The sequence below is a fragment of the Lissotriton vulgaris genome, chromosome 2_1, assembly GCF_964263255.1.
Source record: "Lissotriton vulgaris chromosome 2_1, aLisVul1.2, whole genome shotgun sequence".
NCBI lineage: Eukaryota > Metazoa > Chordata > Amphibia > Caudata > Salamandridae > Lissotriton > Lissotriton vulgaris.
In genome coordinates, this window is record NC_141687.1 from 741672079 (window position 1) to 741696260 (window position 24182).

The following is a 24182-nucleotide window of genomic DNA, read 5'->3' on the forward strand; positions in this document are numbered from 1 at the left end:
ATGAGGCCCTTTGGCGATCTCAATTCAAATAACTGGACTAAAGCACCCAAAAACAACTGACCTTATATACAATGGAAAGCATTAGTGAGGGGATAGGGCCATGCACATAGACAACAGAGAGCTGAAGAGAAAGAGGGGAGGGCAGCAAGTTTACTATACCAGACAGACAGGAAGGACAGTAGCAGCATAATGGACCAAGTAGGGCAGGAGGTAGGAGTCAGGAGCAAGACAAGGGTTTAGACAAGACACAAGACAGGAGGGAGGCACATGGAAAAATAGGGCACGGGGAAAGGGCACTGGTGGAGCGAGCTGCCCATGGAGAGCAGGCAGTATGGGCACTGGAAGCACAATGAACAGTGGAGGGCAACAGTGAGACTATAATGGCATACATACAGAAAACTAAGGGAAGGTAGGAGAGGGCCAGGGAAAGCAAGCTGACCACACACGGCAGGGGGAAGAGGCTTTGACAGAAGAGAAGACCATGCATGGCAAACAGGAAGATTAGTGGTAGCACACTGACCACAGTGGGCAAAAGTGAGGAGGCAGGGGAATGCTGAAATGACCAAGGATGACAGAAGGGAAGGGCAGGGGCTGGATAGAACAAGAGAGGGCGCGAAAAGGGTTTCACAACAGACCGCACAGGGCAGGCAGGAGGAGCAGTTGCAGCATGACCGAGCATGGAGGGCAGGCGGGAGTAGCAGCAAAATGGACCATGCAGGACAGAAGGGAGGGGATAGGGACATGGAACCCAGACAGGCAGGGTGGCAGGGACATGCAGCAGAGTAGATAAAAGGGGCAGTGGCAGGTCCATGGAACATGGTGGGCAAAAAGGAGGGAGCAGGGACATGAACACAGGCATCGGAGGACAGGGGAAGGAGAGTAAGGGCAGCAAGCTAAGCACAAGGGCTGATCAGGAGAGCAATGATGGGTTATAAAGTTGGTTAATGGAGGGCAGGAGGAGTCGGCAGGGACATCAAGCTAAATGGAGGGCAGTGGAAGCACATTGTACCATGCAGGGCAGGATAGAGGGGGTTGGTGCATAGACTCACACAACAGACGATGCGGAGAAAATGAATAGGGCCGGAAGCAGGGGCATGGACATGGAAAATGAATGGCAAGGAGGAAAGGGGGCAGGAGCAGCAAGCTTGAGTGGGGCCAGCTGATCACTCAAAAAAACAAACGTTACATGGATGTTATAGTTAGGAAAAAGAATTTAAAAATTTAGAAATTTACTGACAAAACAAAGGATACAGGGACGTTATAGTTAGGCCGATTTCACTCGTACAAAACCAGTGAAATTCAGCAGTTATAGTTACCTGAGCTAACCATAACTTATGCTCCTGTAATGCACTGCTTATGACCTCGTGTATTACATCATTTATGGCATGGTCAGTGACATCACTCATGACATCACTGATGACATCTCAAATTACTTCACTGATGACATCATCCAGTGATTGTCTGTGTTTTCTAAAAATTACTGAGTGTTAAACATATCTACTAATTTAAGTGGCTGTGAAAGTGTCTATACAGGTTAGTGAGTGGATGTGAGAGAGGGGTATAGAAGAGTGAGTGCGTATGTGAGAGACTTTATAGATGAGTGAGTGGGTGTGTGAGTTCTGTATACGTGAGTGAGTGGGTGAGTCAGCGGGTCTATGAGTAAGTGAGTGGATGTGTGAGTATTTGCATGGGTGAGTGAGTGGGTTTGTCATTGGGTGTATGAGTAAGTGAGTGGCAGTGTGAGCATCTGTATGGGTGAGTGAGTGGGAAAGTAAGTGGGTGCAATGGTGAATGAGACACTTAAAGAATGACTGTATGGGTGAGTGCATGTTTGTATCAGTGGCTGTAAATGGTGAATTGGAGGTCGAATGAGTGGCTGTATTGATGACTGAGCAGGTACATAAAAGCATGCATTGGTGAGTGAGTGTATAAATGAGTGGCTGTTTGGGTGCATGAATGGGTGTGTAAGTGGGTGCATGGGTGAGTGAGTGGGTGTGTGATTTGCTATATGATTTGCTATATGAGTGAGTAAATGAGTGTGAATGACTTTATGGGTAAGAAAGTGGGTGTGGGAAAGGTTGTTTGAGACAGTTTGTGTTTGTCTCAGTCACTGCATATGTGAGTGAGTATATGTTTTAGTATATGTATTAGTGAGATAGTGGGCATGTGAGTAACAGTATGGGTTAGGGAGCAGCTGTATGAGGAACTGTATGGGTGAGTGAGTAGGTATAAGAGTAGCTGTATGGGTGACTGATTCAGTGTGTGAGTGGCTCTATGGGTATATGAGTGGGTGTGTAAGTGTTTACATGTCTGTAAGACTGGATGTGTGAGTAGCTGTATTGGTCATTGAGAGCTTGAATAAGTGGCTGTATATGTGAGTTACTGCTTGTATTTGTGGCTCTATGGGTGAGTTGATGTGTGAGTGGCTCTATGTATCAGTACATTGGTGTTTGAGTGTTTGTATGGGTCAGTGAAATGGTATAGCAGTGGTTGTGTGGGAGTGGGTGTACGAGATGTTGTATAGGGATGTAAGTGAGTGTGTCTGTAATTCTGTGGATGATGTCAGCATTAATGTAATCAGTGATGTCATTTGAGATGTCATCAGTGACATCACTGACCATATCATGAGTGATGTAATATGTGAGGTCGTAAGTAGTGCATTGCAGGGGAGTAAGTTATAGTTGGCTCAGCTAACCAAGTTAGCTCACCAACACCCCAAAAGAGGTAGAAACACGTTATTTTATGCCCAAATAAATTGGATTAATTTGCATCCACAACTGGAGTGATTTGTTCCTTTATCATGATTATGGTAAGAAAGATGTGCACCGGAGGACCAGAGGAGGCACCTGGAAAATTATCTGAGCAGGAAATTGGCAAGCTTGATTCACCATCGCATGTCCTGCACCCCACAATTCCATTTGGACAGCAAAATTTCCCCTGTAGCACCTACCTGGACTTTTGAGGCATCCTGGAACCTGTAGTTTCAATGAGCTATTGGTTGGTGAGTGAGTACGAGATGAGGGGACAGAGCGGTTCCCCACCAATGAGAAAGTTGCTGGACACTTAAAATCAAGGTGTTTCTAAGCCTCTTGTTAATTAGGCTTTTGAAGAAGGCTGGATAAGGACGAAAACGAAATGCATCATGCCACATTTACTCCATTAAAGGTGTCCGTGTGGACAATAGGACACCCAGTGCAACATTTCATCAGCCCACAGGGGTTTTAACAATTCTGTTTTATTTCACTGCTTCAATGATGAACTCACTCGAGATTATTGTCTCATGCATTACAAGATCCAGGACTCCGTTTTATGTGACCACGCCCATGGAGGCAGGGTATTTAAATACAGTGCATGCTTAATCATCAGTGTTAGCAGATGCCATTGATAAAGGGAAAGGATTCCCGAAACCGGTTTGGCTGCAAAGAATGATGGTGACTGTTCTCTCTGCGTCTCCTGTTGCAGTTGCTCACTAATGAAATGGATGCACATTTTACCGATCGTGTGGCTTTTTCCTTCAGGGCTAAACTCTACGTTGGTATGTTTGCGGCGAAAGCCGAGCCGCGGAAGAAAGCCAGCCGCTTGATGCGGATCCGTGATGGCGCCCAATGGTGCTATCAGCATATGGGAGATCGGTGTCCAGGAGCAGCTGGGTAAAGCCAATAGGACACCCAGTGCAACATTTCATCAGCCCACAGGGGTTTTAACAATGTTGTTTTATATCACTGCTTCAATGATGAACTCATTCGAGAATATTGGCTCATGCACTACAAGATCCAGGAGGCCGTTTTATGTGACCACGCCCACAGAGGCAGGCTCTTTAAATACAGTGCATGCTTAATCATTAGTGTTAGCAGATGCCATTGAGAAAAGGAAAGGATTCCCCAAACCGGTTTGGCTGCAAAGAATGATGGTGACTGTTCTCTCTTTCTCTCCTGTTGCAGTTGCTCCCTAATGAAATGGATGCAAATTTTACCGATCGTGTGGCTTTTTCCTTCAGGGCTAAACTCTACGTTGGTAGGTTTACGGCGAAAGCCCAGCCACGGAAGAAAGCCAGCCGCTTGATGCGGACCCGTGATGGTGCCCAGTGGTGCTATCAGAATACGGCAGATCGGTGTCCAGGAGCAGCTGGGTAAAGACAATAGGACACCCAGTGCAACATTTCATCAGCCCACAGTGGTTTTAACAATTTTGTTTTATTTCACTGCTTCAATGATGAACTCACTCGAGATTATTGGCTCATGCACTACAAGATCCAGGAGGCCGTTTTATGTGACCATGCCCACGGAGGCAGGCTCTTTAAATACAGTGCATGCTTAATTATCAGTGTTAGCAGATGCCAATGAGATAGGGAAAGGATTCCCGAAACCAGTTTTGCTGCAAAGAATGATGGTGACTGTTCTCTCTGCATCTCCTGTTGCAGTTGCTCCCTAATGAAATGGATGCAAATTCTACCGATCGTGTGGCTTTTTCCTTCAGGGCTAAACTCTACGTTGGTATATATATACATATATATATTACCTACTGGCGGTCGCCAGTAGGTAGTTATAGTTGGGACCTAGTTACCATAGGAAAATGGCAACATTCTATTACCAATTACTTTGGCGCCGATTGACGAATCTTCACCAGATTTCAAAACTAATTTTTTGTTGATATAAGCTCCTATGTTGAAAGTGTGGGGGTGATTCATCAAGGGGGGGGCCGAGAAAAAAGAAGGTCCCAAAATGTGTTTTCTCCATGTTAATTTCCATAGGAAACTTTAGACAAGGCTACAGGTCGAATGGGTGAAAGGAATTACCCCACATTTTGCAGGGAGAAGGGTCTTGGTCTAGAAAGCACGGTTTTGTTTATTTGGTGTAAATTCATTCAGTTGTTTTTTAGAAATATTGAAATTTACAGATATCGATCTTTGGGAATTTTGCCATCTGATTGGCTGAGGCGTTATGAGCATGAGCTTGGTGCTGATTGGCTGCGAACGGTTGCAACTAGGAAGTGTTGGCCACCATTTTGCGATTCCATTGAAGCCAGTGAGGGAAAAAAAAGGGAGAAAAAAGAGGGAAAGAAGAGGGTAGGAGCGCTGTGAGGCTTCTAGGTTTGGTAGGGTGTGCTATAGAGGGAGTGTAAAGCAAAGTATTTACCCCTACTGGTGTGAAAGTACTGTTTTGCCCACTGCAAAATGGTGCTGAGGTGAGGTGCCGGTACATTTGGGGATTAAACCGTGCGCTTAAAATGTGAGCTGAATGGTCTGTAGCATACTGGCAAAACCAAAGTATTTACCCTTACTGGTGTGAAAGTGCTGTTTTGTGTAGAGTGAGATGGTGCAGAGATGAAGTACCACTATAACTCGGGGAGGTATACAACTGTTACAACAAAGTTTTTACCACGTACTACCATTACAACGCAGGCATTACCACGCATACCATTACAACGCATTGCGCTGGGGGGCGCTCTAGGATAGGGAATAAGTATAATTTTATATCCAACACCTTTCCTAGTGTCCACGGGGACTGAAGTTGGAATATAAAATTATACTTACCACTATCCAGCACCTCTAAGCGCTATGCGTTGTAACGGTATTCGTTGTAAATACCGCGTTGTAATGGTATGCGTGGTAAAAGTATGCGTTGTAACGTCATACATCTACTCGGGGATGAAACCGTGCATCTAAACTGTGAGCTGAGTGCTGTAATGTGGTGTACTCTGGGCGGTGTAGCATTCTGTGCAGGTGGTTTAAGTATGAGTTCAGAGTATAGCGGGAGTGGGAAGATAGGTACTCAGTGAAGTGATGTGCTGTGGGCGCTGTAGCATACTGACCGCTGTAGCATACCTGTGTAAGTAGTGTTAGCGTGAGTTTATTCTATACAGGGAGTGGGAAATGAATTACTCATCCCTATTGGTCTGAAGAGTCGAATGTAGTGCTTTAGGAAGCAGGAATAAAGGAATAATCATGAAGAATATAATGCAGAATATTGCAATGCAGTGAAGGAAAATGGTAAAATGAGTTGTGTCTAAGAAAGTGGTTGTGTGTAATAAAGGGATGGATTTTGAAAATTATATAGAAAGTGTGTTTATTTAAGTGCGATAATTGGACCCACTGGTGCAAGAGCTAGGGTATCCAGCTGATGCAAAGTTGAATCACTTCTGCTATATTCAAACGTAAGCTCCAGCATCGGTGAATTGTATATCACATGTTACAGTTACATGTGAAACACACAATAGCTATTACACTTGAATAACTCTACATTCTATAGGGAAAATAAAGGTAAGATACGATTACCACATGTATCATTTAAGAAAAGAAACAAATAAAAAAGAAATTGCAAAATGTATTCATCAAACTTTTTAGGTACCTTGGCCGTGCTTTTTTGTAACAGAAAATTATCAACAGCAGAATAGTTAGCATTTTGTTGTGCAGTATATTCAATGTGGTGCGTGTCAGAATTGGTACTAGTTCTACCCACATTGGAACTTTGAGGATGAATACAAAGATTCCGCTTCTGAGAAGTACATTCGGTACCTTTGTAGTCAAACCGTACATTATTGTCTTCAGTTATTTCAACAAAAACATTCTTTGTGAATAACAGACAGGCAGAGAGGCATGTGCACAAAGAATAGACGTGGTTTCTAAATCGGTGTCGGGTTTAGGTTAATTTAGTAAGTATATCGCGTATTTGTATAGGCCATACACCACCGATTCCTGGTTAGAGTGGAGAATAAAGGGGCAATAATGAAGATAGAGTTCAAATGTCGGAGTATACTTAGAAAGTTATTATATCAAAGTAGTAGGATTGAAGTGTATTATAAAAAATGGAAAGGAAAAAGTAAAAAAAGATGGAAAAAAATCCATTCAAGAATAACTTGAGTTTCTTACAGGTCTTGGAGATTCCAGTCCAGAAGTTCTTCAGCGGCTTGGGATAGATAATGTTCCAAGAGGCTATTGTTGCCATCGTGTGAGAAAAGCGAAGCGATCCGATTCATATCCTCGAAGGGACAGTAATGTTCCTTGAATGTTGGAGCTGTAATTTGAATGGGCAGGCAATCTGCGATGTTGTGAACGGTCGTACGTTGCAGGAGATCTTTTGCGGCTGCGCAAAAATCCCATTCCGCTGCGATTCATTTTTGCATTGCTTTCAAATTGCTCCGCTGCCGGAACAATCACGTTCATGGTTTTCAAGATACTCCATTGCCTGCTGGATATCTGAAGCGATTGTTGAGATGTTGGCAAGGCATTCATCCATTCGCCAGTTGAATGGGCAAGTTTTGCAATCAAACGATGGTTGTAGGCATATTGCATAAGTGTAGATAAATGTTTTGTTGTAGCTAGATATTATCTGCAGCTTGGTTTTGAAAGGAATCTCTCCATTGAGGTGCATCACAGTCTGTGCTTCCATAGCTAATAATAGATAGAGGCAGGTACCCGAAAAGTTGTTCCGTTTTTTTACAGTATTGAAGTAGCTTGGCATACAGGCATATTCTGTCGGACAAAGTTGTTACCATAGAGAGCGTAGCCATTTCTAGAAGTAAAATTAGTAGTAAGATGGCCGCAAAGAGGGCAGAAATATGGGCACTGTTCTTGTTATTCCAGAGATGATTAAATGAATGTCAGAATCTAGTCTGGTATTAAAAGAAGAACAGTTTTAAAGCGTGTTAGAAGGCTGTAGGAGACCGTAAGTGTGCCAGACATTGAGTGTGACATGTGTTGAAAATTGTGTAACAATTCACAAAGTGTAATTGGCGGTTCGTATTTAAAAGGGAGTCTATTTTATTTGAAGTTCATGGTATCTGCAGTCAATACATTATTTTTGCAGAAGTGAGGGAGACTTCTGTTCTGAGCAAAGGTGTTTTAGTTTGGTTTGTTTCTTGAAATGTGTTCAAACTAGAAATTGAAAACCAAGTTGAAGTTTGGGAGTTAGTTTGTGTGAGTGGGAATATATATTGCCACAGGAAGTTACTGTGTTTGAAACCATGCGGTATGCCAGCTCACATTCCGTAGGAGTGCATGTTATTGAGAAGCAGATAACTGTTGTTAGAAAGCTGTGTGAATGTTGGTGTGATTGTGGGAGTTGGTGTCCTTTTAAGAAAGGACACAAGATTGGGGGCTGTAAGCTTAAAAGCGCTGTGTGGTTGGACATTCTTGGATAGTAATGAATGACTGCCATTGTGGTCGCACTATTCACCTGTGAGAAAAACCTCTGTATGCTCTTTAAGACAGCGATATGTAAATGGGACAAAGCACTGCTCGAGAATAAAGGTGCTACCTTATATAATGATATGCAACATGACAAACAACATGTACACGTAGAAGACACAATGACACTACATTCTGTGAGAACCATGGCTAGCCATGTACACAAACCAAACATGGCATGGCACCTCTGCCTCTCAACGCAGAATGTGGGGATAGATGGGAGCAAAGTATGTGCGAAGGTGGTAAGTAATTATCGATTATAAAAGTATTTAATGCAACGTCTTGAGGGGATGTGCGGACAGACTTGAGTATGCAGAGCACAGACAAGTACATGTCAACATACACTGATGGTCTATTGAGTGAAGTGGACAGTGGATGCAACCATGATAGTACAGTCATTAGAGAAGATTACGGAAAGGTAGTGCGAACGTGTCTCCTCCCCCGCCCAAATACTTAGGGAAGTAGGCTGACTCGGCGTATGCAAGGGTTGCGTAGAGGTATGAAGAAGAGGCACGTTTCTCGGGGTGTGGTTCTCTTCCGGATTAGCGAACGTGTCTGCCAGGTCTGCGTAGCTTACAACGCAACGAAGCTGACGCTGTGAGCGAAGGTGGCTGGGTTAATGATGCTCTCGGCGTGCTGGTATCTAGAAAGTGTAATGGCCGCTGCGACGCATATATGCTCCACAGTTCACCTTTCGACACCGCCGTATGTGAAAGAGGGCCCATCACGTGCCGACAGAAGCTCCTGGGCCAAGATTTGTGAGCTCGGAAGGCTCCTGAGATTAATGCTGGCTACCGCGACACAGGCACACTGCGCCCTACCTGGAGCCCAGGAGCGTGGAGTGCTCTGTATACTACTAACACAGTAGTCCGACAGGTACCGACAGTGGAACAGTGTTTTTAATACCATAGTAGGCGATGCCAGAACTATATGTGAGGGTGGGGATGAAGGTACTTCCTTAGATCAGGTGCAACTAACTCTAGGTTCAAACAGTGGAACTGTGTCTTGATCCCACAATGGACGATGTCCGATATTATCTGCAGCTTGGTTTTGAAAGGAATCTCTCCATTGAGGTGCATCACAGTCTGTGCTTCCATAGCTAACTGCTGTACAGGATTATTGGGCTTTGTTGACTGCAGTCGCTGGATTACAGTGCGGTACAGCAGGTCCAAACAATGAAACGGGGTCTTGATTCTATGATTGAGGATGTCAGAAGTTAAAGTCTGTGGTGATTTCAATGTATCCACTCCAATCAGGTGTAACCAACTCTAGGTCCCAACAATGGAATGCTGTATTTATCCCGCAGTGGCCTATGTTAGAACTGCATCTGAGAGTGGAGATGGAATTACTCCCTTCGAACAGCTGCAACTAACTCTGGGTCCCAACAGTGGAACGGTGTTTTGATTCCACAATGGATGATGTTAGAACTGCATCTGAGAGTGGAGATGAAGGTACTCCCTTTGACCAGGTGGAACTAACTCTAGGTTCCAACAGTGGAACGGTGTCTTGATTCCACAATGGAAGATGTCCAATATAACATTCAGCTTGATTTTTACAGAACTCCTTCTGTTGAGGTAGATTAGACTCTGTGCTTCTGTAGTTAACTGCTGCACATGATTATTAGGCATGGTTTACTGCAGTTGCTGGCGTACACAGCAGTACATCAGGTACGAACAGTGAAACAAGGTCTTAATTCTATGATTGAGGATGTCAGAAGTTAAAGTGTACGATGATTTTTGTGTATAGCTTCTGATGAGGCGCAACCAACTGTAGGTACCAACAGTAGAATGGTGTCTTGATCCCTCAATAGACGATGTTAGAACTGGAGAGTGGAGAGTAGAGAGTGGAGATGAAGGTACTCTCTTCGAGTAGGTATAAGAAACTCTAGGTTCTCACAGTGGAACGGTGTCTTGATCACACAATGGATGATGTCCGATATTACCTGTCACTGGTTTTTCACAATACTCCCTCTGTTGAGGTGCATCAGATTTTGTGCTTCTGTTGTTAACTGCTGCACATGGTTATTGGGCTTAGTTGACTGCTATCGCTGGAATACACTGCAGTACAGCAGGTCCAAACAGTGAAATGGGGTCTTAATTATATGATTGAGGATGTTAAATGTTTAAGTTTGTGATGATTTCTGTGTACCCCCTCCGATGAGGTGCAAGCAACTCTAGGTCCCAACAGTGGAATGGTGTCTTGATCCCACAATAGACAATATTAGAACTGTATCTGAGAGTGGAGATGGAGGTATTCCCTTCTACCAGCTGCAACCAACTCTAGGTTACAAAAGTAGAATGGTGTGTTGACTCCACAATGGACGACGTTAGAACTGAATTTGAGAGTGGAGATTAATGTACTCTCTTCAATCAGCTGCACCCAATTCTAGGTCCCAACAGTGGAACGGTGTCTTGATGCCACAATGGATGATGTCCGATATTACCTGCTGTTTGTTTTTCACAGAAGTGTGTTGAGGTGCATCACACTCTGTGCTTCCATAGCTAACTGCTGGACATGATTATTGGGCTTGGTTGACACTAGTCTTTGGAGTATACTGTGGTACAGCAGGTGTGCACAGTGAAATGGGTTCTTGATTCTATGATTGAAGATGCCATAAGTTAAAGTCTGTGATGATTTCTGTGTACCCCCTCTGAACAAACAACAAACTCTGTGCTTTCAAATCCAATGGTATGTGGCTGTGAGTTGTGAATGACCATTGGATTTGGTCTAGACTGCGGTTCGCAGGCTTCACAATTTATATTGAATGGTGATTGTTTAATTACAGAATCCAGTAGTTAAGTAATTAGAACGTCTATTGAAACATACACAATATTGTTTTAGTACACTTGCTTGAATAATTTTTTTATGTGAGTTATAGGTTTAATGCAATGACAAAATGTATCTTGTAAGTCCAAAGGAATAGTGAATAGTGTAGACTGTGGACAGATTAAATCCCAATTTGAATTGTTTTGATTTATTTATTGTAGAAGTCTCTGTAATGTATGTTGTTTTATTTTGTAAAGAGAGAGTGAGAAAAAGTATTGATGATTGTGTGTGTGAGTACTGTCTTAAATTAACAATGCAGACATTAGTGTTCACAATTCAGATTGAGTTGCTATTGTAGATTTGGCAGTCCCGTAAGAGAAGAAATTGCTGCAGTGTGCTCTGTCTGCACCACTTATACGCATCAGTGCAGGCTCTGCACACGTTTTCTTTGCTTCGCGCATTGCAAACTGTAGAGCTCAAGTCAATGCCACGTGACTGTGGGCCTTTGCTGAACGCTCTCTCTGGCCTACACTGCAGAGTTCAGTGTTTACATTTGACATTGAGTCGTTATTGTAGATGATGCAGTCCTGTAGGAAAATACATTGCTCCAGTGTGCTCTGTCTGCACCACTCATAAGCATCATTGCGGGATCTGCACACGTTTTTTTTTGCTTTGTGTATTGCAAACCATGGAGCTCAAGTCAATGCCACGTGGCTGTGGGCCCTTGCTGAACGCTCTCTCTGGCCTATACTGCAGATTTCAGTGTCCACATTTGACATTGAGTCAGTATTGTAGATGATGCAGTCCTGTAGGAAAAGACATTGCTCCAGTGCGCTCTGTCTGCACCACTCATATGCATCATTGCAGGCTCTGCATATGTTTTTCTGCTTCCTGTATTGCAAACTGTAGAGCTCAAGTGAATGCCAGGTGGCTGTGGGCTCTTGCTGACTGCTCTCTCTGGCCTACACTGCAGACAGTAGTGTTCACAATTGAGATCGAGTCGATATTGTAGATGAGGTAGTCCTGTAGGAAAAGATATTCCTCCAGTGCGTACTGTCGGCACCACTCATATGTATCATTGCAGGCTCTGCAAATGTTTTGTTTGCTTTGCATATTGCAAACTGTAGAGCTCAAGTCAATGCCACGTGGCTGTGGGCCCTTGCTGAAAGTTCTCTCTGGCCTATACTGCAGACTTCAGTGTTCACATTTGACAATGAGTCAGTATTGTGGATGATGCAGTCCTGTAGAAAAATACATTGCTCCAGTGCGCTCTGTCTGCACCACTCATACGCATCATTGCAGGCTGTGCACACTTTTTTTTGCATTGTGTATTGCAAACTTTAGAGCTCAAGTCAATGCCATGTAGCTGTGGGCTCTTGTTGACCACTCTCGCTGGCCTACACTGCAGACAGCAGTGTTCACAAATGAGATCGAGTCGCTATTGTAGATGAGGTAGTCCTGTAGGAAAAGATATTGCTACAGTGTGTACTGTCTGCACCACTCATATTCATCATTGCAGGCTCTGCACATGCTTTTTTGGTTCGCGTATTGCAAACTGTACAGCTCAAATCAATGACATGTGGCTGTGGGCCCTTGCTGAATGTTCTCTCTGGCCTGTACTCCAGACTTCAGTGTTCCCATTTGACATTGAGTCGGTATTGTAGATGATGGAGTCCTGTAGGAAAAATATTGCTCCAGTGTGCTCTGTCGGCATGACTCAAACGCATCATTGCTGGTGCTGCACACGGTTTTCTTGCTTCAAATACTGCAAACTGTAGAGCTCAAGTCAATGACACGTGGCTGTGGGCCCTTGCTGACCGCTCACTCTGGCCTACACTGCAGACAGCAGTGTTTACAATTGATATTGAGTCAGTATTGTAGATGATGCAGTCCTGTAGGAAAATACATTGCTCCAGTGTGCTCGGTCTGCACCACTCATAAGCATCATTGCGGGCTCTGAACACGTTTTTTTTTGCTTTGTGCATTGCAAACCATGGAGCTCAAGTCAATGCCACGTGGCTGTGGGCCCTTTCTGAACGCTCTCTCTGGCCTATACTGCAGACTTCAGTGTCCACATTTGACATTGAGTCAGTATTGTAGATGATGCAGTCCTGTAGGAAAAGACATTGCTCCTGTGCGCTCTGTCTGCACCACTCATATGCATCATTGCAGGCTCTGCATATGTTTTTCTGCTTCCTGTATTGCAAACTGTAGAGCTCAAGTGAATGCCAGGTGGCTGTGGGCTCTTGCTAACTGCTCTCTCTGGCCTACACTGCAGACAGCAGTGTTCACATTTGAGATCGAGTCGATATTGTAGATGAGGTAGTCCTGTAGGAAAAGACATTCCTCCAGTGCGTACTGTCGGCACCACTCATATTTATCATTGCAGTCTCTGCAAACGTTTTGTTTGCGTTGCATATTGCAAACTGTAGAGCTTAAGTCAATGCCACGTGGCTGTGGGCCCTTGCTGAAAGTTCTCTCTGGCCTATACTGCAGACTTCAGTGTTCACATTTGACAATGAGTCAGTATTGTGGATGATGCAGTCCTGTAGGAAAATACATTGCTCCAGTGCGCTCTGTCTGCACCACTCATACGCATCATTGCAGGCTCTGCACACTTTTTTTGCATTGTGTATTGCAAACTTTAGAGCTCAAGTCAATGCCATGTGGCTGTGGGCTCTTGTTGACCACTCTCGCTGGCCTACACTGCAGACAGCAGTGTTCACAATTGAGATCGAGTCGCTATTGTAGATGAGGTAGTCCTGTAGGAAAAGATATTGCTACAGTGTGTACTGTCTGCACCACTCATATTCATCATTGCAGGCTCTGCACATGTTTTTTTGGTTCGCGTATTGCAAACTCTACAGCTCAAATCAATGACACGTGGCTGTGGGCCCTTGCTGAATGCTCTCTCTGGCCTGTACTCCAGACTTCAGTGTTCCCATTTGACATTGAGTCGGTATTGTAGATGATGGAGTCCTGTAGGAAAAATATTGCTCCAGTGTGCTCTGTCGGCATGACTCAAACGCATCATTGCAGGCGCTGCACACGGTTTTCTTGCTTCAAATACTGCAAACTGTAGAGCTCAAGTCAATGACACGTGGCTGTGGGCCCTTGCTGACCGCTCACTCTGGACTACACTGCAGACAGCAGTGTTTACAATTGATATTGAGTCACTTTTGTAGATGAGGTAGTCCTGTAGGAAAATACATTGCTCCAGTGCATACTGTCTGCACCACGCATATGTATCATTGCAGGCGGCGCACAGGCTTTTTTGGTGCTTTGCTGACTACAAACTGGGCAGGTGAAGTTACCTTACGTACCTGTGGGTCTTTGCTGACCACACTCTGTGGCCTACACTGCAGACAGCAGTGTTAATAATTCAGATTGAGTCGCTATTGCAGATGATGCAGTGTTGATGGCAACAGATATTGCTCCTAGGACGGCCAGTCTACAGCACGCATTATCGGTGGCTGCGCACATGCTGAATGCTTTTGATGTGGCTATGTGAGTGCACTAGAACTGATGGAGCGTTTATGCTATAATATTTTTTTGGTATTATTTAAGATCTATTGATTGTGGGTCAGTATACCACAAGTTGGTGTTGTTTTACGATAGAATTATTTGTGTATTATTTCACATCTACTGCCTTACCTTACTGCAGCATAAATTATTGATTCTTTTAATATTGAATCTCTGTAAGTGTGATCCAATGATTACTGTAGTAGTTGATGCTAGCAGCACCCATTCCCTGAGGCTGATTTACACTTACCCCATACACATCCAGCACAGACGTCACTGGATATGTCACCATGGTAATAAAAAGGATTCGAGCGTACGTGCCCGGATCCACTTCCACTATCTATCTGTGTCCGTGTGTTCATTATCTATGCTTGATACTGTCTCTGGGCCGTACTATATTATGTTGCACTGTGGACAGCGTATGCAACCATGTTACCTGTGGTATTGGAGAAAGTTTTGGTAATGTAACTTTTAGGTGTATAGCTATCATATGTGGAAGGCTACTTTACAGAACATAACTATTGATGAAAATGATGGTTGCATGTTGTGTGTAGTGTAAGATATGTGTATATTGCTAAAAGTGTAGAACAAAGCTCTCTAAGCAGAAGAGGTGTGTCTCATGAAATGCAGTACAGATATTGACTAAAATGGGTGGCGTTTTCGAACTGTTACATAGGGAAATGTTTTGAACTAATGAAATGCTTTTTATTATGGTCACATGGCAATCGTGCAGCCAGTGTGCAAAGAGACCACGCTCGATGTGATTTTGAGAAAATATAGTTATTATAATATCGTCCCTGTAACCTTTATAAAGTTTATTACAGTTAGAAATATATAACTGTTTAAAATATTTTTAATTATCGCTTGCTCTCATATACACTTTAAAGTTATTTAGATATAGTTTTGAGACAAAACAAATTAGGGAATGGCGCATGCGTTGCAACATCGGAAGTCTATGACATAACACAGGGCATAGCAGCGTGCATTTGTCGCATTTGGAACGCACAGTGGGTGCCACCCCAAACGTACATGACGTAAGGTGCTGCTTGGTAGTGCGTACCGGTGGAATACCACTGTAGCAGCTGGTGCGACTTCATACGTACATGTTGTTAAGCGGGACGTGGTGTCAAAAACCTGTCAGATACGAAATGCGCATCATTTAAATGTGGTGGATAGGATTCGCATGTTGAACGAGCTTGGTAGACTACCGGTACGGGACTGTAGTTTTCTCAACAAAAAAAAATATATATATATTTTTTAGGGAAGATATAAAAGATTATATCATTTCTAAAGTTTAAAAAAGAATGATAGTGTTGCAAAATATTAAAAAACAATTAGAAAAATTATAGGTTTTATAAATATTAAAATATGAAATTCACATTTAAAAAACCTTTGAAATTCACTGAAAAAATCATAGGTTTTACAGATGTTATAGTTAGGAATTAACATTTAAAAAACATTAGAAAGTCACTGAAAAAAACATAGGTTTCAGGGACGTTATAGGTAATTGGACCTTTGACTCTTATAAAACCAGAGAAATTCATCTGTTAGAGTTAGTTGAACTAACTATAACTCACACTCCTGCAGTGCACTGCTGATGATGTCACATAATACATCACTCATGACATGGTCAGTGACATCACTGATGACATATCCATGTGATAATCTGATACACATACTGATGCTCTAATATAAACTTTGATACACCCTGTGTAAAATACAGACTACTATTTTTTAAAGCATACATACAACAATGCCAGATACGACATACCACCGACTATCTACTATGTCTATACACACATCCAGTGTCTTATACATATAGTTACTCATCAATACAGTATATAATATGTTCTCATACACCTATACATACAGTCACACTCATCCATAGAGTTACTCACACACCTAGTCTGTCATGCAAAGAATGAATTACATACTCATTTACTCATGTATACAGTTATATACACCAACTGAGTTATTTATACACACACCACATCACTTACTTATTCAGATACTAACACATACTTAGTATCTTATACAATCACTGATATGAGCAGACAGTCATTTATATACCAACTCTTCAAATAGCTTACTCTTATGTATACTCATTTATATACTTCACCAGTGAAACGTGCTGCCTTAACACATATGTGGTTACTTACACATATTCCACTGAGACATGCATTCATTCACCAACACACCCATGCACACACTATGTGATGCATACAGCTCTTTACAGATGCACTTTTGAATCCATAGAACTAGTGAATCACCCACTCAAACATCAATGTACAGAGTCACACACCCCCTCACCCATCCACCCAGACATTCAGGCACCCATACAGATACTCAGACAACAAATCAATAACCTATGTAGACACTCATGTAGCTACTCAACAATCCATGCAGCTGCTTACACACCAACTGAGAGACTAATACAGACTTTCACACAGTTTAGTCACTAATCCATGTATTCAGTAAGACACGTTCAATCACTCTATTATACAGTCTGTCATGCACCTACACAATAATCCATTCAGGCACTAGTAAATCCACTCATTCTTCAATACACCTTAGCATAGATATATATGAAAAATATTTAAAGTTTACAGAACCACACATTCACTGGATGATGTCATCAGTGATGTCATCAGTGATGTCACTGACCATGTCATGAGTGATATAATATGTGACATCATCAGCAGTGCATTGCGGGTGCGTGAGTTATAGTTAGCTCAACTAACTATAACAGGCGAATTTCTCTGGTTTTATATGAGTCAAAGGCCCAATTAACTATAACGCCCCTGAAACCTATGTTTTTTTCAGTGAATTTCTAAGGTTTTTTATATGCTAACTCCTAACTATAACGTCTGTAAAACCTATGATTTTTTCAGTGAATTTCAAAGGTTTTTTAAATGTGAATTTCATATTTTAATATTTATAATATTTATAAAACCTAAAACGTCCCAGAAACCTATAGTTTTTTCAGTGAATAAATATATATAAAGGGACGTTATACTTAGGAATTAGAATTAGAAAAATCTTAGAAATTCACTGCAAATACCAAAGGTTGCAGGGACATTATAGTTTGGAAATAGAATTAAAAAAACGTTGGAAATTCACTGGAAAAAACAAAGGTTACAGGGATGTTATAGTCCCCGAGCTATCTATCACTTACAGCCCCGCAATGCACTGCTTATGACCTCACATTTCACATCACTCATGACATGGTCAGTGACATCACAGATGACATCAATGATGACACCACAAATGATATCACTGATGACATATGCCTCTTGAATACCAACTCATATATCCACACAACCACGCACATACCCATTCACAGACCCACACCAGTGCTCACACGCCCACTCACTCCTCCATAGAGCCACTTACACACCCACCCACTTGTATACCCACTCACATTACCATTCACTCACCCATACAACCACTCATACAACCAGTCAATCACCCCTACAGCCATGTGCATAGCCACTCACTAATACAGCTATTCACACACACACTTATTTACCTATGCAGTCACTCACATACACACTCACTTACCCATACAGCGTCTCAACACAGCCACTCACCCACCCATATAAGCATACACACACACACACACCCACATACCCCCACAACCATTTGCACACCCATTCTCAAATCCATACAAACACTCACACATCTGCTCACTCACCCATACAACCATTCACACAGACACTCACTGTCCAATACAGCTACTCAGACACCAAGTCACTTAACTAAACACCCACCAAAATAGCCACTCATTCACCCATACAGCCCCTTATATACCCTGCCACTCACTTATACAGCAATTCAGATGCCCACTCACTCACCCATACAGTCACTACATAACTACTTATCCATAGAGCCACTAACACTGCTACTCACTTAGCCATAAAGCCACTGCCACACCGACTCCCTCACAATACAACCATTCAAACAGCAACTCACTCAGCTACACAGATACTCACGCACCCACTAATATACCCATACAGCCACTCACATACCCATACATACATGGATACATACAGCACACAACCACTCACATAAATATATGTTAGAAGTAGTATTACTCAGTACTAGTGCACCTAGTATACTAATTTAACTTTTGTAGTAGGTTAGTATATATATTTAACAATCATATATTCTTAGAAAATACTTACACTCACTAAATGATTTGAGAAGTCATGAGTGATGCCATTAGTGATGTCACTGACCATGTCATGAGTGATGTAGTATGTGATTTCATAAGTAGTGCACTGCAGGTCATGTAAGTTATAGTTAGCTCAGGTAACTATAACTGTTTGATTTCTATGGTTTTGTCAGAGTGAAATCTGAGCCTAACTATAACGTTCTACAGCCTGAACCGCTGGACGGATTGACACCAAATTTGGCAGACAGGTAGATATTGTTACACAGATTGAGCTTTTTGTTATTTTGTACAAATCTTTTCAGTAGTTCTTTAGAAATTAAAGCTGAACTGTATAGTGGTATCTCTGCTAGCTGATTTTTCACAATGGTTTTGTGATTATTGTGGATAAATCGTGTGGTGTTCAAGGTATATTGTGAAGCACATGCCAGAGGGAATGTTCTGATTGACTAGGTGCAAACTTAACAAAGGTTTTGGCGGTTTTGCGGTGATCGTGGTTATATCGCGATGTGTGTGAGGTACATCACAAAAGTGCGCCAATGGGAATGATGTGATTTGCTGGATGAAACCTGAACAGAAAGTTGCAGCCACCATTTTATGTATCGGGCTGTTTAAACCTCTTAAAAAAGGAGCAATTATCGCAGTTACCAAAGTCATTGTGACTCTCTCTGTAAATTGCAAACATTGAAAGTAGGGTTCAAACACAGTTTTGAAAAAAGCTACTACAAATATATGTATACAAACATTCTTTAAGTTAGTAATGTGTGATTTGTATTAGTTAGAATTAATTTTTTTAAGTTATCATTTTTTTATGTGGTGGTGGTCATTGAAAGTTTGCATTTCCTTTGCGATTTTGTGGCATGGTAACGATCATCACGATGTGGCAAATTTAAAAATAAAATTAAAAAAATTACAAGAGAATGAACAAAATGTCATCTTCTTGGGTGGCTCTGACAAAAGCCTTTGTTTTGAGAGTGTTTGTATGACAGCTACATATAAGACTGAATGCAAAGTTTCAGGTTTCCTAATAACACCCAGTTCCCTTCGTCTGTAAAGTGAACTCCATCACCTCTATGTATTCCATGATAGAACCCATGTTATGGTCTCTGAGGAAAGCAGAAACTGTTTTATTAACATGCTTCCTGGCTTTGGCAATCTGCAGACATAATCGATTTGACCACTTCCATGTCTGTCTTTGGCAAAGACAGTATGAGGGGCACAGGATATCAGTTCTGCGAAGATATCCTAGAATTAAAAAAAGACTTTAGAATTCCATTGAAAAAACTAAGGATACAGTGACATTATAGTTAAGAAATAGAATTTAATTTTCTTTTAATTCACTGGAAAAAATAAAGGTTACAGGGACGTTATTGTTAGACTTACATTTCACTCATACAAAAACAGAGAAATTCAGTAGATATAGTTAGCTAAGGATACTATAACTCACGCCTTTGAGACCTGGTTTGCATGGTTAGCTCACAGTACTGTAGTTAATGGCTACACACAATGTATCAATTATCATGATTGATTTTCAAAACTCATATATATATATATATATATATATATATATATATATATATATATATATATATATATATATATATGATTATATATGTTTCCATAGTGAATCCTTAATTGAAGACTCACTGACGCACGTGCCTGCTGACGAGTTCACACTCTTCACAGACCACACTCCTTTTTACCCATACACCTCTAGTAGACCCCTTAGCCACATTTCAGTACCTCTACCTTCAGTCAACTCTCAGACTACTGTACCTGTGTCAGACAGTGTCTTACATTATTCAGAGGTAGAGTGTAACAGTTCTGGCTATCCTAATTCATATGGCATTGAATAACATAGGTGTCCTCCCGTTCCAGATCTTCACCCTTCTCCTCCAGATCCTTCTTTGCCTTCTGGTGTTGGTCATCCTCCTGGTCATGTTCCAAGTCCTCTTATTCTGGATTGTTTTGCTCCTCCTTATCTTGTTATAGTCCTTTCTAACCCTATTCTTTGTGGCCCTGCTCCTTGCCCTTTCTTGTATTAGTACTTCCTTGGCCTCCTGAGCCTGGTGCTGCTGATCCTCACCCTGATCCTGCTGGTCTGATCTGTCCTTCACTACCTAACCCTGTTGACCAGGTTCTCCAAGATCTGGCACTCTTAGTCTTCCAGGTTTGGGTCATCCCGATTCTCCTTGCCCTGGCCCTGTCTTCATAGTCCACCTGGAACTGCATCCACTGGTCACGGTTCTCTTTATAAGGTCCTCCTGGGCAGGGCCTATTGATCATGGTCCTAGTCTGGTTTCATCAGTCCTTGTGATGATGGTTGTCCAGGTCCACATGATCCTTGCCAGCCGAGTTCTAATTTCCAGGTTCTTGGTCTTCCTGTTCCACTTGGTACTTCATGTGCTAGTTCCCTTGGTTGTGACTCTTCTGGTACTCCTCTCCTAGTTCCTTGTCCTGCTTATCATATTCTTCAAGTCCATTGAATCCTCCCCATCTAGTCCCTGGTCTCAATGACCCTAGTCCTTCTGCTGTGACTATTTTTCCTGGTTCTCCTCCAACTTATTGTGAAACTCTTGGCCCTGGTGCACCTGTTTCATGTCAATCTGTTTCTGCACTTACTTGTTCCCTCAGTCCTGATCCTCGTTGTTCAAGTCATCATGTTCTTATACATCCATATTGGTCATCCTTACTTATTTATTTATTTATTCATCTTATAAAGCGCACTATCACCTTGCAGGCATCCTGGTGCTAAGCAGCTCAAAGAGTAGAAGTGAGTCAGGCAGAGGCATCCATTTAGTTCTTAGGGAACAGCCAGGTTTTAACACGTCTCCTAAAAGGGGGAAGTTCTCTAATTTGCCTGATCTCCCTGGGGAGTTTGTTCCATAGTCTGGCTGCTGCTACTCCAAAGGATCTACCCCCGACCTGACTTCTGTCATCCTAGCCCTCTTGCCCTGGTCCTTCTATCTACTTGTTCTAGTTCTGGGTCCCAGACACCTGATTTTCCTTTTATCCTGGGTTGTGGTCTTGCTGGTCCCCCTTGGCCTGCTCCTCTTACTTCTTGTCCTGCTGGCTCTGGTTGCCTGGCCATCTCCTTCTGATTCTCCAGGTCCTGTTCTCCCAATCTTCCCCACTCTCAGTCTGTATTGCAAAGTGCTTGTGTTCCTATTCCTGGTCCTCACATTCTATGCTCTCTTCCTGGTTTGTGCCCACTAGACTCCTCACACCAGGATTCTCCTTGATTCTTTTGTTTCTGGTCCTCATTGATTGGGTCTTAGCATGCTTAATCCTCTTGGCTATTTCCCTACTGCCCATTTTGATCCTTACCAGTCCCCTTATCCTGTCTCTTCCTCCCTGATTCTCTCAACACTTATCTCCTTGACCTGGTCATTCTGATCCATCTCACCCTGCTCATCCAATGCCTAGTACATCAGTTCAGTTTCTGCTGGTCCCATCAGTTCACATGGAATTTCATGTTCTGGACCTCTTAGTCCTTGTCCTCTAAGCCCTTATCTTCCTGGTTTGGATCATCCTGGCCCTGTGCTTTGTCTACATGATGATTATGGATCTGCACCCAATGGCCTGGGCTCTCTACTTCCTAGTTCTCTTTGTGCTGGTGCTTCTTAACATCATCATTTTGGTCCTGATCCAACTAGACATCCGGATCCAATCCCTTTAGTCTTCCTGATGTTCTTGTCCACCTGACTTTGTTACCCCTAGGTCCTGGCGTTTCTGGTCTACCTGGTACTCGGGCTCTGGTCCTCTGGTCACAGTCACCCTGGCAATCCTAGGCCTGTTCCTGGTCCTCTTCATGCCTAGCCTTCTCATCATCCTTGCTCTGGTCTTGGGTCTTAGCTCTGTTCCTCCTGGTGTCCTTGGTAAACCCCTTTAATCTTCTTTGCTTATTCTGTTCCCCTCGACCTATTGGCCATAACAATTCCCACATTCCAAATTGTCCTAATCTTGCATGAAAATGAAGAACAAAAGTACTTGTACAGCATATGCTCACTCAAACTGAGCATCCTGGTGCTGGCTCACGAACCATTCCTCACATCAACCGTCACAAGGTGACTCAGTGAAACAAGCTACATTAGACAATGACACAAATCATCTGGCACTGAAAAACAACCAAGTTGTCAGGCCCTTCTTAAAGCTAGCTTCATTAGTCATGAGAGGAAGAAAACCAGGAAGTTGGTTACAAGGTTTGAATCCCAAAGCAGGAAAGGCTTTCCCTCGTATAGATTTTAGACTGAAAAGAGGTTTATCAAAATAACAGACAATAATGCTAGAAGCGATTTAAGTATTTAGGAAGGCCAGTTGCATGGAAGGACCTAAAACCCCAAACCAAAGTCTTGAAAATAATAGGCAAGCTGGGAGCAGCACCCCCTGCATCAGTGGACCTACCCCACCAACCTAGGGCCAAGCCCATGTCTGTCACAGAGGCAGCCAGTCTAATCACAACAACGCTGATCAGCAGTGATGTTGAAATTGACTTATCATTTTCGCAAAGTAGTACCCAATCAATGCAAGAAACTCAGATAAGTAGGCAACAACAGCTGCAACCAACCCCAATAGCAGATGTTCCTCGCGAAGTAGGGGCAGTTCAGGAGATTGAGCTTCCTGCTGAGGAGGAAGAAGAGCCAGTCTTTCAGAAGATCCATTATCTTCCAGATGCCCAGCATGGAAAAGGAGGGTTAGTCCATCAACTACTTCTGCAAGCCCCCATTCTGATGATCTAGATGCCACTTGGAGGTAGATGTAGAAGAGGAGGATGATGATGACGAGCCAGTCATCATGAGATTTAGCCACGTGCATGTGGAGTCTGACATTACCCCATCCAAAATTGCTATGAGGGAAGTGACAGTGATACCACTTACACAAATACCAGCAACACCACCGACAGCTCCATATTTATAAAGTTGTGGCAGCGGCCTATATCCACCACAACAACCACCTCAATAGAAGTAGGTACTGCAGAGAGTCAAAAGCTCACCTACCAACTCCTCCGACATTGCAAGTGACACCAGCAGTATCAGAAAATTGACCTCCCCAGTTTGGGACTTCTTTTTGGTTAGCAGGAAGGAGGTGAACATTGCTACATGCTCCATTTGTGGAGCTAGTGTTAGACAGGATAAGCTTGGTACAAACTATGGTACCGGGGGGCAAACAACTCATCTGAGAAAACACCACTTGGTCCAGTGGAAATCACATCTTAGCGACCAAAATACTCCCAATGTTGTTGGTGGAGGGGATGAAGAAGATCTGATCACGGTGGAAGGTGAACAAGAAGGAGACATTTCCTCAGGTACACAAAACAGCCCTGTCCCCAGCAGTACAGTGGTACTACCCACACCATCCTCAGCAATATCGCGAAGGCACAAGAGTAAGGTCGAGACACCAAGGAGTTCAAGGCGAGAGAGTACAGCAACGTAAAAATGAACACTGAGCTGAACAATATTTGGTCTCAAGAAGTCACCAGCATCAGTGGCACCAGAAAGGAAATAAATCCAGGCTACCATTCTCAGCATGTTTAGGTTG